The sequence below is a fragment of the Diceros bicornis genome, chromosome 9 (assembly GCF_020826845.1).
Source record: "Diceros bicornis minor isolate mBicDic1 chromosome 9, mDicBic1.mat.cur, whole genome shotgun sequence".
Lineage (NCBI taxonomy): Eukaryota > Metazoa > Chordata > Mammalia > Perissodactyla > Rhinocerotidae > Diceros > Diceros bicornis.
The window spans coordinates 27,294,151-27,309,714 of NC_080748.1; the positions used below are offsets into that span (position 1 = coordinate 27,294,151).

General features: G+C 42.1%; 1 long non-coding RNA gene across 1 annotated transcript in view; it reads right to left on the bottom strand.

The window, feature by feature from the left end:
* Positions 1-210: 210 nt before the first annotated feature.
* The window catches only part of LOC131410182 (uncharacterized), a 50,187-nt gene continuing 34,833 nt past the window's right edge, over positions 211-15,564 (bottom strand). Inside the window, exons 2-3 of the long non-coding RNA XR_009221183.1 lie at positions 8,161-8,319; positions 211-379 (exon numbers count right to left, since the gene is read on the bottom strand). This is a non-coding gene — a long non-coding RNA (uncharacterized LOC131410182). The remainder of the gene's footprint in view (positions 380-8,160; positions 8,320-15,564) is intronic.

Here is a 15,564-nt window from a genome sequence, read left to right on the forward strand (position 1 = left end):
CATATATCCTGCCATTTCTATACCTCCTTCCTTGTGCTTAGGGAAAGGAGAAAAAAGGGAAAAAACATGACACAATGAAAGGAAGACTGCAGTTCTTTTTAAAGCTGTATGATTTCAGAGGAATTGATTGAACATCCAAAATATTCCATTAAAAGGGAAAAATCTGCCTGTAAAAATGTACTTATCACAAAAGACAGGAACTTACCTGACTTGATGAAATTAAAGGAATTAGTTCCTGGTTTGAAGAAAATTCCAGATTCCATATATTTCAGTTGCACAGGAAAGATCATACACAGTGGAGCAAATAGCAAGATCAAGTGTTGTAAGAGAATGAGAGATGCTTAAGCAACAGTGAACTTGGCCGTTAGTTGTGCTGTTTCTGTAGATGGAAAGAAAAATTGTAAGAATAAAGTAAAATGTAAGACGTAATTAAGATGAAACTAGCATATGCTTATAATTATATATGCAGGATTGTGCTAGGCACCAAAGGCACTAATCAAGGAATTTCCCACTTGGCTGAAGAGGCAAGTTTTAAAAACATGAACTAGTTCAGTAACAGTACATAATAGTGGCTTTTTAAGAGCCAACATGAGTGGTGAAGACAAGATCAGAGGAAGGCATCAGAAGCATCAGAGAAGATTTCACAGGGGAGGTGGAAGTCAAACAGAATCTTTAAAGATCATAGGATTTGAAGATGAGGAAGAGCATTGGAGGTGGCGAGCACAAGGCCAGGGTGGGGAAGAGCTTCTCTGATACTGAGTCAGTGAAGAGCATGGCCTGGTTTGAAAATAAAACTTGAGGGCAAATTGTGAAATGTTTTGAATGTCAGAATAAAGAATTGAACTTCATTCTGTAGGAAATGGGAAGCCACTGAATAATTATGTGCATGGCACTAACAAGATGAAAGCAAAATTTTAGGAAGATTAGTCTGATAACAGGATCCAAGATTTAAGGGAGAAGAAATTTCCTTTATTTTAATACTTTTGAGGTTTGTTATTGAAAATTATAGATTTTTAAAAATGCAATAATGCATACAAAAGTACAGCACGTATGGTTCAGTCCTATTGAACCATTTAATATCAAATATATTGTTTATTAAAGTTCTAAATTTATAAATAAAATGTAATGTAGAGGGGCTGGCCCCATGGCATAGCAGTTACGTTCATTCATTCCACTTCGGTGGCCCAGGGTGTACCGGTTCGGATCTTGGGTGCAGACCTACTCACCGCTCATCAAGCCATGCTGAGGCTGCGTCCCACATACAGCAACTAGAAGGATGTACAACTATGACACCCAACTATCTACTGCGGCTTTGGAGAAAAAAAAAGGAGGAAAATTGGCAACAGATGTTAGCTCAGGACCAGTCTTCTTCTTAAAAAAAAATGTAATGTAGAAAGAATTAACCATGACAAATATTCTCCTAAAATCCTCCAAGGAAATTATATGTACATATATGTTAGTATATCAATCATATATAATTTATCTTTCTACGATGATCTACAATATGCCACTTAGCTTTATTTTAGAGTATGCCTCACTAGAGCTTTGAAAAGCATTAGACACGTGTACTCAGAAATGTGGTGCTCTGTTTTGATATTTTAACTACGATTAATTACATTCAATTATGTTAATTAAATGTTTTTCTAAATTTAATTTCCATATGTGTAGAATTTTATTCTTGAGGAAGAGTAACTTTATGAGGGCCTTAAGAAATGATGCATTCAGGTAAAGACTAGTAAATACTGTATATTTGCAGTCGTTTACAAGAACTTGATTTGTAGAAACTTTATTTTGGAATCTTTCTGTTGAGGTCACTAATCATTATGTACTCTATTTTTATCTTGAAAAATGTCACTTATAATAATAAAGTCATAATCATGATTTAGAAAACTACTTTCATCCTTTCTATGGGACATTTTTTAGAATATTTCTTCTATAAATTAAGGGTACAACAGGGGTGGGGTTCTACAGTTTTCAGTAGCTGGTAGATTCCTGTACCTTCAACATATTCTCTTTATCTTAAATAAAAGCAATAGGACATCTCATAGGACTTTGGTTCTGAAGATGTAGACTTATCAGATACCTACCTGCACCGCATTGCACAAGAAATACATGCTTCATGTTTTTTAACATGAGCCGGGTTGAGTGTTTCTGATATCAAAACGTGGCAATCAGTGCATCGTCAAAAATGTTTTTATCTGGGGCTGGCCCCATGGCTTGGCGGTTAGGTGCGCGCGCTCCGCTGCTGGCGGCCCGGGTTCGGATCCCGGGCACGCACAGGCGCACTGCTTGTCCGGCCATGCTGGGGCCGCGTCCCACATGCAGCGGCTAGAAGGATGTGCAGCTATGACATACAACTATCTACTGGGGCTTTGGGGGAAAAAAATAAAATTAAATTTAAAAAAAATGTTTTTATCTTATAATTTTCTTGTTGTTTATAGCACCACGCTGGTTGTTGCCAGAATGTGGCCGGATCTCCAGGAGCTTGTGCTGGATCTAAAGCAGCTTACACCCCTCCCAGTCAGGCAAAAGATACAGCCAATACAGAAGATGCAGGAGACTTGTTAGACAATATCAGCACAGTGTAGGCATTTCTTGAAGGTCGTTGATCTCCATGTTGTGAAATTTAATGGACGTTTTTTTCAGTTCTCATTTTCCTTGAGCTCTTAGCAGCACTCACTGCCTCCTCCTTAAAAGGCCATCTTTCCTTGGCCTTAAGTAACATCGTGCTCACTCCTAGCTTTTCTTTTTCCAACTCAAGAACACTTCACGGGGTCATCCTTTTCTACCCAGCATTTAAATTCTTTGAACACTCAGTTTCTGGACACTCAGGACTTCGACTATCATTTAATGACTCTCACATTCCCTATAAAGCAGGGATGACAAACTGATCACCTGTGGTTACACCATTTTTAAAGGATGAAAACTCTTTGACTTTATTTATTTATTTTTTTTTTTGTGAGGAAGATCAACCCTGAGCTAACATCCGTGCTAATCCTCCTCTTTTTTTGAGGAAGACCGGCTCTGAGCTAACATTGCCAATCCTCCTCCTTTCCCCGGCCCCCCGCAAAGCCCCAGTAGATAGTTGTGTGTCATAGTTGCACATCCTTCTAGTTGCTCTATGTGGGACGCGGCCCCAGCATGGCCGGAGAAGCAGTGCCTGGTGGGCACCCCGGATCCGAACCCAGGCGCCAGTAGTGGAGCGCGAGCACTTAACCGCTAAGCCATGGGGCCTGCCCTCTTTGACTTTAAATACGTTAGCAGAGGAGTGCTCCTTCTCCTTCCTCTCTCGAAATCCTTCATCTCTGCAGGTGTTTGAGTAAGCCCTTGTGTTGCCCAAGACTCATGCTCCATCCAGCTTCAGGGTTCCTACCCCCCATGGTTCCTTCTCTCCCTAATGCACCTCCTCACTGGCTGCCAAACCGCCACCTCCCCACCCCTGCCCCCAACCACAGCACAACCGACACATCCCAGGTTCGCTTTCCAAGACGTTCCAGGCCGAAGACAGGTGCCTCTTAATCATCATATCATCCTATACGATTCTTCCATTGCACACAGTGCAGTTTGTTATTATATATTTATTTATGTATTTATTTGAATAATGTTTGTTTCCCCACTTGACTGTAAACTCCTTAAGAGTAGAGATTGTGTGTGTTTGCACGCATGTGTCTGTGTTTTTTCATCGTTGCATTCCCAGCACCTAACCCAGGGATTATACCTTTTTTTCATGAATGTTTTAGGGAAGTAAGAGTTCTCTCTTTCAAAGACTATTGATGTATTTCAAACTTCTAAAAATTAGTTGTTGAGACCAGCTGAAGTGGTAATGTACTTTGAATTTTATTCACTTAAAATAGGCACTTAAATATATTTTATTTTATCAAAACAATCTTTCCCCCCTTCATTTACAAAGCAAAGTTTTTCAGACTCCTCCTATAGTTTACACAGATGTGTCAGCAATCTTCACTCTCACAGCATAGCTTGTCTCTAAAATGAGGATAATTTCTTGAATAGATAACCAGAGACTTCTTATAAAAAATCGAGAGCCTTCTTTCTCAGCATAAAATTAAGCAATATGCCATAAAAAGATTTAATGATATAACTAAATAAAAATGTAAAACTTTTTATGTTAAAAACACAATATAGTCATAATAGTATACAACTATTAAAAAGAAGATAAAGCTGTATGTACTGACGAGATATCTATAAGATATAGTAAGTGAGAAATCAAGTTAAAAACAATATATATACTATGATTCCAATTTTGAAAAGAAATGTAATTGGTAGTATATGGAAAAAAACATTTGGAGAAATATACACCAAACTGTCAATTTGCGAGGATGGAATTTGGGAAATTTTCAGTATCTGTGTTTTATATTATTATAAGTTTTAGTATTTTTACATTGAGTATCTATTACTTTTGTAATGGATAAAAAAAGAAAAAAAGATAAATTCGTAAAAGAAAGAGACAAATTCAATTAGAACAAATATATGAAATATGTATAACTATGTTACAAACTATTCCAAATAAATAACAAGGCAAACACTAAGATAGAAAAACAGGCCAAGTACGTGAAAAACAGGACATAAAAAAAAGAAATACAAATACTCAACAAGCATGAGAAAAAATTTCATTCTCATTAATTATCAAAGAAATATCAAGCAAAACATTCATATAGCCTTTTTTAGTAGATTTAAACTAAATCTACAGAGATTTAAAACATCATAATGACCAGTAGGTCAGCTCTGAGTGGGACAGGCCATCTTGTTTGCTGCTGGAAACCAACATAGATGGATACAACCTTTTGGAGGACAGTTTGGTAATCTGTATCAAAAACACTCAAAATACATACACTTAATTCAATTTCTAGGAATTTATCCTAGGAAAATAATCATAAATGCCACAATTTATATACCAAGTATATTTGTTATAGAGCTATCGGGGAAAATTAGAAATATTCTAATTATCCATGAGAAGGATATGAGTTAAATGAATCGTGGTACATTTATACAAAATAATAATATGTAGCCATTTTAAAATCATGTTTTAGATGAATATTTAACAGGGCCGGCCCCGTGGCTTAGTGGTTAAGTGCACACGCTCTGCTGCTGGCGGCCCGGGTTCGGAGCCCGGGCGCGCACCGACACACCGCTTCTCTGGCCACGCTGAGGCCGCGTCCCACATACAGCAACTAGAAGGATGTGCAGCTATGACACACAACTATCTACTGGGGCTTTAGGGGAAAAAAATAAATAAATAAAATTATTAAAAAAAAAGAATATTTAACAACTTGAAAAATTTATGATCTTTTATTAAGTGAAGAAAAGCAAATTTCAAAATAGTGTAGGTAGCATGATGCCAACTGTGTGTGTGTGTATGTGCACATATTAAAAAGATGTCACAATGTTAACAATTGTTATCCATATGTAGTAAAAAGTGAGAATGACTTTTATTTTGTTCTGAGTCCTTAGTGGATTGTTCAGTTTCTATAATGGTTACATAATATATTACTTTTCTAATAATAAAAAAAGTTCTTTTAAAAGTTGCTGGCCTATGCTTTGGAAAATGTTTGGCTGTCTCTCTAAAAATTAAACATAGAGTTACTATATGATCCAGCAAATCTACTCCTAGATATAGACCCAAGAGAACTGAAAGCATATGTTCACACAATAACTTGTACATGAATGCTCATAGCAGTATTATTCATAATAGCCAAAAAAAATGGAAACAACCCAAATGTCCATCAACTGATAGACAGATAAGCAAAATGTGGTATATGCATACAATGGAATATTATTCAGCCATAAAAAGGAATGAAATACTGGTTCATGCTGCAAACATGGATGAACCTTGAATACATTATGCTAATGAAAGGACCCTGACAAAAAGGCCACATATTGTATGATTCTACTCGGATGAATTGTCTGGAATAAGCAAAATCATATAAACAGGGAGTTCATTAGTGGTTTCCAGGGACTGAGTCAAGGAAAGAATGATGAGTGACTGCTAAAGGGTACAGAGTTTCTTTTGTGGGTGATGAAAAAATTCTTGAATTAGATAATAGTGATAGTTGCACAACCTTGTGAATATACTAAAACCCACTGAATTGTATACTTTAAAAGGGTGAATTTTATGGTATATAAATTATATCTCAGTTTTAAATGTGGCAAAAAGTTTAATGGCCTATCAAAGATTCCTGGAAAAGAAGAATAGCATTTTTAAAGTATGTAGTACTTTATAAAAATAAACTACAATATGGTTAGTGCTGTGATAGAGGGATGGGAACATAAAGGGGAGACATCTAACAGTACCTGGGGGTTAGAAGAAGGTCCCATTAAAACAGAGATTCTCAAACTTTTTGAGAATAATAAATAAAAATAACATATATATTAATTCATTTGAAAATAACAATAATAACCCATTGCATCACTCAGTTCTCTCAATGATGACATCTTATATTATCAAAACCAGGAAACTGATATTGGCACAATACAACTGACTCACTACAGACATAATTCAGGTTTTACCAGTTTTTGCATACACTCATTTTTTTATTTTTTTTTTTATTATTTTTTTTATTTATTTATTTTTTTTTGTGAGGAAGACCAGCCCTGAGCTAACATCCAATGCCAATCCTCCTCTTTTTTTGCTGAGGAAGACTGGCCCTGGGCTAACATCCATGCCCATCTTCCTCCACTTTATATGGGACGCCGCCACAGCATGGCTTAACAAGCGGTGCGTCGGTGCACACCCGGGATCCGAACCGGCGAACCCCGGGCCGCCACAGCGGAACGTGTGCACTTAACCGCTTGCGCCACCGGGCCGGCCCCTGCATACACTCATTTTTTAAAAAATGTTTTTAATTGAAAAGACAATATAACAACAATATTAACAATTTTTAAATAAATGATTAGAACAACCTATAATCTCACTATAAAACCAGTCTGATTACCTTATACAGAAATATATTGAATTTTTACTATAAAATAGTTTAAATATACAAAAAAGCAATAACATAAAAAATAACCCACATTATCTCCATGTATGTTTTTACACTTTTACCATGTATGTAAATATCCATTTTTACCTGCAAAAATTTTATATAAAAATCATATCACAATACACAAGGATGCATGTTTTTAAATATAAATGTTTCTGTCATAGTAACACATGCTGTCAACTGCTAGTTGGGGAGAGAACTTTGCCACTCTCTCTGCCCACCTTCCCCAGGAAGGGGTCATCATGGAAGTCAGAGCTGAGACCCTCAAGAGGCCTTGCCTGGATTGGAATCCAGAATCTTCACCAGCAGTGTAACATTAGACAAACTACTTAACCGCACTGATCCTCAGTTTCCTCATACATAAAATAGAGGTAATGACAGTCCCTATTTAAAGTCATTGGAGTATAAACTAAGGTTATGCATGGGGAGCACTTGGTACAGTGAAGCACAGTACCTAGAAGTGCTCAATAGGTGTTTATCATCATCGTCATCATCTTTATTTTTGCAGATATGAACCCAGCCATTGCTCTCTCTTCCTACAGTGAAACAGAGTGGGACCATGACCAGGGCCAACTCAGAGTAAGCGAGCTAGCATGTTTTCTGCCCTCTTCCAGGGGTGTGCCGATAAATAGTTAACATTCAGCTTTGGGCAAGGGTGGGGGATGGGGAGCCACACTTTGTAGTGTTTAGCAATTTCCATGGTGTAAATTCTCCCACCATGGCTGATTTCAAGCTACCAACTTGAGTTCACTGAACAGGCAGTTGGAAAGAGATGATCAGAATCAGCTCTCTCAAGCCAATAGGAGCCTGCTCCAGCACACCCAAGAGAGAATCTCTCTTCTCTTTTGCTGCCTCTGTTCACTGCTGAAACCAGGATCTGTTCCCTCTCATGCAGAGGACCAGGCATACCTATCTGATGTGCTCCTGCAGAGGTAGCACAGAAGATAGAGGAAGTCTTCAGACCTGAAGCCCCAAGAGTGCTCAGGCCCAGCTTACCAGAGTACTCATAGCAAATGGTACTTTGCTCTCATTTGCTAATGTTCCCCGTGTGTCTATTTCCCTTGGGGGATCTTGGGTGTGAGTGTGTGTAGGGGAAGTAGAGCGTTAAGGTCAAGTGTTTACTACAAGCCAGGGACTATGTCAGATGCTTTTCTTGCATTACCTCATTTAGAAGTCACAGTGGAGAAACTGAGGCTTGGAGTAGTTCATTAACTGGCCCAGAGTCCCATAGAGCAGGTTACCCAGGTCAGTCTTCACTCCACTGCAGTCGGGGGTGAATGAGAACTCAGGAAGTGGAGCCAGGAAGTATGAACAATTCTTTCTGGAAGCATGATAGGGAAAGAAGAGAAAGAGCAATAGCTAAATAAAGTATAGGGACATGGAATCACTGGTTTTATAATAAAAATAAGGCTCAGTTCCTCCAGGTTGGCACTGAAAAAGAGCCCCCAGGTGACTGCAGGGCAGAAAGCAGAGAGGCCACCAGACCCTGCACCCCATCCTGGAGATTTCTTTCTTTAGGGAATCTCACCCCGATTATCTTTGCTGCATCAAAGCCTCCTCGGATCCTTTCTTCCTTAAATAGCTGAGGCCCAAGCATGAGATGACGAAAGGCATTTCTCAATACCCCATGGCACAACCAAGTCAAAGCAAGAAAGTTTAAACAACTTCTCTCAAGGCCAGGGCAATGTTTTCTAACCTTGCCGGGTCATAGAAACTGACCCAGACGCTAGTTTAAATATACAGAACGTCAAGAGATTTGGATTTAGAAGGTCTATAGTGGGGGCCTGGGAATGGGTATTTTAATTAAAGTAATGCCGCTTATCCTTAAATTCCTGCAAGTTGGGGTATCACTGTGCTGGCAAGTAACAAAGAGAAATAAACACACTAGCATAAACCCATGTAGTCTGGCTCACAAGAAAAGGCCTACTTACAACCACACTGGGGTTCTCACCCTCCCCTGTGGGTTTGATGCTATCTTGGAACATGCTGGCTATTTAATCTCCAGCCCAATCGGGGCCCAATAGAAGGTCCAGTGCCAAATTATAAGGTGGCGGGGGGAGGGGAAGAGGGTTTCTTCCATTCTTAAAATGTTTCAAAGACTGTATTACTAGTTGCTAACTAGCATACTAATACAGACAAGGCCTGTCTTTGCCCACCCCTTCCCTTTCTTCCTTGTCCCTCCAGCAGGAGGTGGTGGCAGCAGGATGGCAGCCACCTCCCTCCTCCAGGCCTCTGAGTCTCACCAGGAGTTAGTCTTAGGGAACAGACCGTACGTCGAGGTCTGCCTGGGGAGAGTCCTGAGCTACACCTAAGAGCCCGGAGTCCTCTCTGGTTTGGTGTCCCCTTTCTTTCTCAAAAGGGTCCCAGTTTGGATGATAAATTATATAGTCATGCTGTCTATGAGCAGAGCTAGAACAAAAACACCAGCGCACAAAAGCAAGGAGTAGTCTGCCAGCAATTTACATAATGACTTCCATTTATCAAGCAAATCACTCTGTGACACCACACACATCTTTTCAATTAATCCTCACAGCAACCCCACCAGGGAGTTTTGGGGACATGGATTTTGCAGATGAGGAAAGTAACAGGATTAAATGACCTGACCAGGGTCATCCAACTATGAGGAGCAGAACTGGATTCAAACGTCCATCTGTGTGACCCCAACTTCTGCTCTTAAAGGGGCCTGCCTGCCTCCTCAGGGCTTGGGACACCCCACCCACCAATTTCTGTGTTAAGAAACAGAACTTTACCAAGAAAGTTGGTCAGTTTCAACACTAAAGGAATACTCTCAATATTCATATTTTTCGCCTTACATTTGAGAGTAGAAATCTGTTTCTGCAGCTGTGTGTGTAATTCAGTTCTTGTTTCTGTAACCTAATTTGAAAGAACGCTTCCAAAAGAAGCAACCAAGTCTACAAAAGCACAGTTTGACTCAAACGGATCCAACCAATGCGCAAGTGGAAAATAACGCTGAGCAATAAGTCTTGCGTCACCAGCACGGCTGCTCCAAGTCATCCCTAATGAAACTGAAGATTGAAGAGTAACCTGGAAAATGGATGGTTCCAGATCTTTGCTTTAGATTTGCATGGCTTAATCTTCTAAACCAGTTGCTCTCTCAGAATAGGTGACTTAAAATTGTAGCCTTTCATCACTAGATTGTCTGCGGTTTTTGTTTTTTTCTTTTAAAAAAAAATGGGTAATTTTTTCACTTTAATTTTTAATTCCAAAAGCACTGCCTTAAGGCATTTTCTTTGAAAAAAAGAAATCACACATAAGCCTTAAGTGGCCTTTGATCAATACTCCAATCTCAGACCTGTACACTGTCACTGGTTTGTTTTTTTGTCCTTCTATTTTTTCTATCCAGGAAATAATTTTTCTACCTTCTGCCCTTTTCCATAAACCCTTCAATATAGAAGTATTTCCCTTCCTCCCCTCAAACTTCATCATAGGAAAGCTACTAAAATCTCAGAGGTTGAAACCTCCAAGAGGCTGCAGCAGCCTCTCTCTCCTTCTAGTTCTTTCACCCGATCGAGTGGTTAAGAACAAAGCTGTAGAGTCAGAGTGTGCGTGTAGATCTTGGTTCCATCCCTTATTAGCTGAGTGGCCTTGGGCAAGTTCATTCATTCACTATTCATTCAGCAAACATTTATTGAGTGCCCATTACGTGTCAGGGATATAATGTAGTACAAGACAATACTCCTACCCTTATGGAGACACAGAATATAAACATATGAATGAAGAGAGCATAATTTCAGGTGGTAATACATGCCTTAAAGAAAAATGAAACAGGGTCAGGGAACAGAGACTGCCTGTTATCTAGGTGATCAGAGAAAACCCCCCTGGAATGTGACATTAGAGCAGAGAGCTGAGTATAGTTAGGGAGCAAGCCATGCAAAGATGTGATGGGAACAGCAAGTGCAAAGGCCCTGAGGCAGAAACAAACTTGAAGTGTTGGAAGGACAGCAAGAAGGCTAGTGAACTGAAACAGAGTGTAGAAGAGAGAATGGTGGCATATGAAGCATCCCACTTTCCACCATCACCTCCTATCTTCCTAGCCCTGTGGTACCCCAACTCCAAAATTAATCCAACTCCACTGGATCTACAGTCTACTGCTTTACTACCTTTTTATTGCTCCTCTCCTCCCTCATATCCTTACTTCCCTCCTTAACCAGCTGAGAGCCAAGGTCCATTATTATAATCACTCCCCTGCATAAACACTCAACTCCTTTTAGCTGCATATCATTTTTCTTTCCTCAAACTTCCAACACTTCCTCCCCAATCCTCACTCTTCACTGATGAACTTCCTATTTCACTGGGAAAATAGGAGCCAGCAAGAGAGGACATCCACAGGCTCCCGCCACCACATCTACCCACCTGTACTTGTCCCGTGTCCCCGCCTTCCCTCCTGTCCTCCTGGCTGAAGGCTTTCCTACAGGTGCACAAACTCCATTCCCTCCCGCCTTCTTTGACCAGTTGCCGTCTGCCTCCTCCATCAGTCCCATCAGCATAAGGAATTGCTGCGATTTCTTGCATTTTAACAAAGTCATCTCTTGACCGCACTTGCCCCTCTAGCCACCACCCGTTTTTCTCATAGTCTTTATAGCACGACCACTGTTACTCACCGTCAACACTTCCCCCCCCCCCCCCCACATTTCCTCTGAACCCTTTCCAGCCAGGCTTTGTGCCCCCATTCCACTGAAACTGCCTCAGCTGCTAAATCTTTCTCCTCAGTAAATCCAATGGTTAATCCTCTAGCCTTACTCCCCAGACCTATCAGCAACCTGCGAGCACTTCCCTTCCTCCACTGGTGGTCTTCTGGCTCCCGCCACCACCAATGCTCCCGTCCTTGATTCTGAACACGTCTCCCTGCAGCCATGCCCACCCTTCTATACAGTCACATCACTGCCCTGCTCATATCCTCCCCTGGCTTCCCACCCACTCAGTCAAAGTCCGAGTGCCTGCAGTAAGGGTGAGAGGGGACCTACAAGTTCCTACATGGTCTGTCCTCTCCCCCGCATCCCCTCTGCTCTCTGACCTCTGCTTACTCCTCTACCTTACTCTCTCTGCTCTAGCCACATCTGCCTCCTTGCTGTTCCTCAGACATGCCAAGCACACCTCTTCCTTAGGGCCTTTGCACCTGCTGTTCCCTCTGCCTGGAATGTTCTTCCTCCAGATTCCACCTGACTCTCTCATTCTTTTCCTCCAGGTTTCTGCTCCAATGTCACTTTATCAGGATGGCCTTCCTAGCCATCCACTTGGCCATCCCAGGTGCCTCACTGCCACTCAGCATGCCCTATTCTCCTTTTTTGCTTCATTTTCTCCATGGCACTTCTCGCCATCTGATATGCTACATGTTTCCTTGATTATTGTCTCCTCCCACTAGAATGTAAGCTGTGTCCAGGAACAATATGCCCAGCATCTAAAATAGTGCCTGATACACAGTAAACCCACAATAAATATTTGTTGAATGAATGAAGAGTTGGCACATGACAACCAGGAGGCAGAGGCATGTAGGGCCTTGTGAGTCCTGATAAGGACTTTGGGTTTTATTTTAAATGTGAAGGGAAGCCACTGGAGCGTATGTGATCTTACAGTAGCAAAAGACCACCCTGGCTGTTGTGTGGAGGGTTGGTTGTACTGGGGGTAATAGTGGTTTCAGGCAGGCAGCTGGAGGCTAAGGCAACATCCAAGCAGGAAAGACAATGAGGACTTGAGCAAGGGCAAAAAAAGGTCAGATTATTGGATATATTTTGGAGTTAGAGCTGATAGAACTTGTTAATAAATTGGATGAGGGGTCTGAGGGAAAAAGAGGAACTGAGGATAACATATAGGTCTTTGGCCTCGATACTTAATCTTTCTGAGCCTTTTTCCTCTTCTGTAAAATAGAGACAGTTAGAGCATCTCCCTTGTGGCATAGCTGTAAGAAAGAGGGTCGAGGACACTGAGCGCTCACACGGTGTCAGGCACGCAGTAAACCCCAATAAACGTTAGTGCTCGTTATGGCCCCAGAGATAACTGCGTTCCTAAGATGACAAAAATTTCCACCCCCTAGAGACTGAAGAAACAGAAATTCTTTTGTAGCATGTACCTTCCCCTCCTGAGGTATAGACTTTATTTAACAGAATACTTAACATTAGTGTTGGAGCGGTTTACTTGCACGCAGATAAATAAAAGGATTCCTCACATTTCAAAAAAATTATAAGGCTCCTTCAAGTAGTGTTTGTCCATTCAATACTTGGCAGAAGGAGTAACTAAAAGCTGAAGTTACAAACTTCTGCTGATTAAAAATCAATCAAAATGTAAGAAAAAGTACATCTGAAATGATGATTTTCTAAAAACAGGTATTTACTGCATTTTAATACACCAAGCACTAAAATACCACGCTGTCTGGTTCAATACAGGACACCTGGCAACCTTGTTTGTCAGTGTAACTCATCTTTCTGCAAAGCCAACACCCAGCCCTTTTTGGCTGCCGTAGCCTATCCTTATTTCCCCCTGGAAAACTGTTTCAAACAGTACAGATAACATTCTGCCTCTTTTACAATTAGCAGCTTCTCTCACTGTGCCACCTGGTTTGACAAGTGCTGGTGTGGGGTAACCCGGGATCTTCTTTCAAAACCTCCCAATGGCGGCCTCCAGGGAACACGTGGAAAGCTGCCTGCTGGGAATTTAGGGGCTGCTTAGGGACTTTCCTGACAGCATCTTCTTCTGCCTCATCAGATCTCCCTGATTATTGGTGATCTGGGCGCCCCTACCCAACTGACGAATGAAGACCAGTCATTCTTCTTCCCAGCCCCCAAGCACCCTGGGAGGTTGGTGTGGGTCCCTAAATCTGAGACCCCTTTCCCTCCTCTCCCTGTTTGAACTCCTCCTTAATTTTTTTTTTTAATTTTATTTATTTATTTTTCCCCCGAAGCCCCAGTATATAGTTGTACGTCATAGCTGCACATCCTTCTAGTTGCTGTATGTGGGACGCGTCCTCAGCGTGGCCGGAGAAGCGGTGTGTCCGTGCGCGCCGGGGCTCCGAACCCGGGCTGCCAGCAGCGGAGCGCGCGCACTTAACCGCTAAGCCACGGGGCCAGCCCTGAACTCCTCCTTAAATGCTTTTACTACCTGGGAACCTGCAGAGGCACCCTTGAATTTGAACTACAGCTGGAAGGACCTCCTCCCAAAGAATCTGCCCTGTGGTTGAGTCTCTGTTCCATGACCTCCATTCCGTTGCTCAGCTGTCTCTATTCTAAGTCTAGAAGAGACGTTTGCTTCTGAAAGTGGGGTCTAAGGACCAGCAGCCTCACCAGGGAGCAGTTAGAAATGCAGAATCAGAGGCATTACTCCGGACCTGTTGAGTCAGAATCTGAGTTTTAACAAGATCCCCGAGTGATTCCCACATCGCTGCAAGTTTGAGAAGCAGAAAGGTACTCAGGCCCCCTCCCTTTCCATTGGCTATGGAGAATTCTTGTAACTGTCCTGTTTAAGGGCCCTTAAGCCCCAGCCTACTTCACTGTCCTCACTTTCCAAAGAATCCTGTCCCCCCGCCTTCGGACACTCTCTCTGCCCTCTCTGCTCACAGCCAGGGCCTCTTTTACGGACCCCTTTCCCTCATTACGAGAGACCTCCCCAACTCCTCTGCCCACAAGAGGCCCTGAGGCACTTCCTCACAGGCCACTTTTCTGCTGTGCTTCTCCCCAAGGAGGGCCTCCAGTACCCATCCAAGTGCCGCCTCTTCTGCACCCCTGAGAGCTGCTTCGACCTGCCTAGTGACAGCCCCTTCCAGCTGAGCCTGACCTGACTGCCCCTGACCCTGGTCCTCAGAGGGGACCTGAGTGGCCTCTCAAAGGGCCAGGGACTCAGCTTCCCCAAGGCTTACCCTGAAGTCGAGACTTCCCGCGCTGCACAGACGTACTATCCTTATTCCTCCTTCCTGCCAGCCGCTCCCTACAGCCCAACAGGTGAGCAGAATACAAGTAATGGCTTCCTTCAAATGGAGATGCCAGGGAAAAGGGGTATGTTGATCAAGAACCAGCCTTGGAGAAAATATCATGATTCCTCTGAAATAATAGTGTGGGAGGGGCAGGTACATTTAAAATGCTCCGAGCACTTGATTCTTTGAAGGTTTGGGGATTTGAGTTTGGGGTGGTATTTTTTTAAGCTTTCCAAAATGAGAAAAAACATGTCAGATAACTTTTATGGACCGTGGAAACCAGAGCCTCACCTGGAATTGCAGTGTGAGGCTTTTGGGCTCTCAGACTGGTGGTCAGGTTCCTTAACGACACATTCTTTCTCACACCCTTATCATTGACACAGTTGATTTTCCTAAAAAAGATATATTAAAAGCCAACTTCCAACCTTTTAAAAAGTACTCTTGAGGGGCCAGGCTGGTGGCGTAGCAGTTAAGTTCATGCACTCTACTTCAGTGGCCTGGGGTTCGCAGGTTCAGATCCCAGGCGCAGACCTAGGCCCTGCTTGTCAAGCCATGCTGTGGCAGGTGTCCCACATATAAAGTAGAGGAAGATGGGCACGGATGTTAGCCCAGGGTCAATCTTCCTCGGCAAAAAGAGGAGGATTG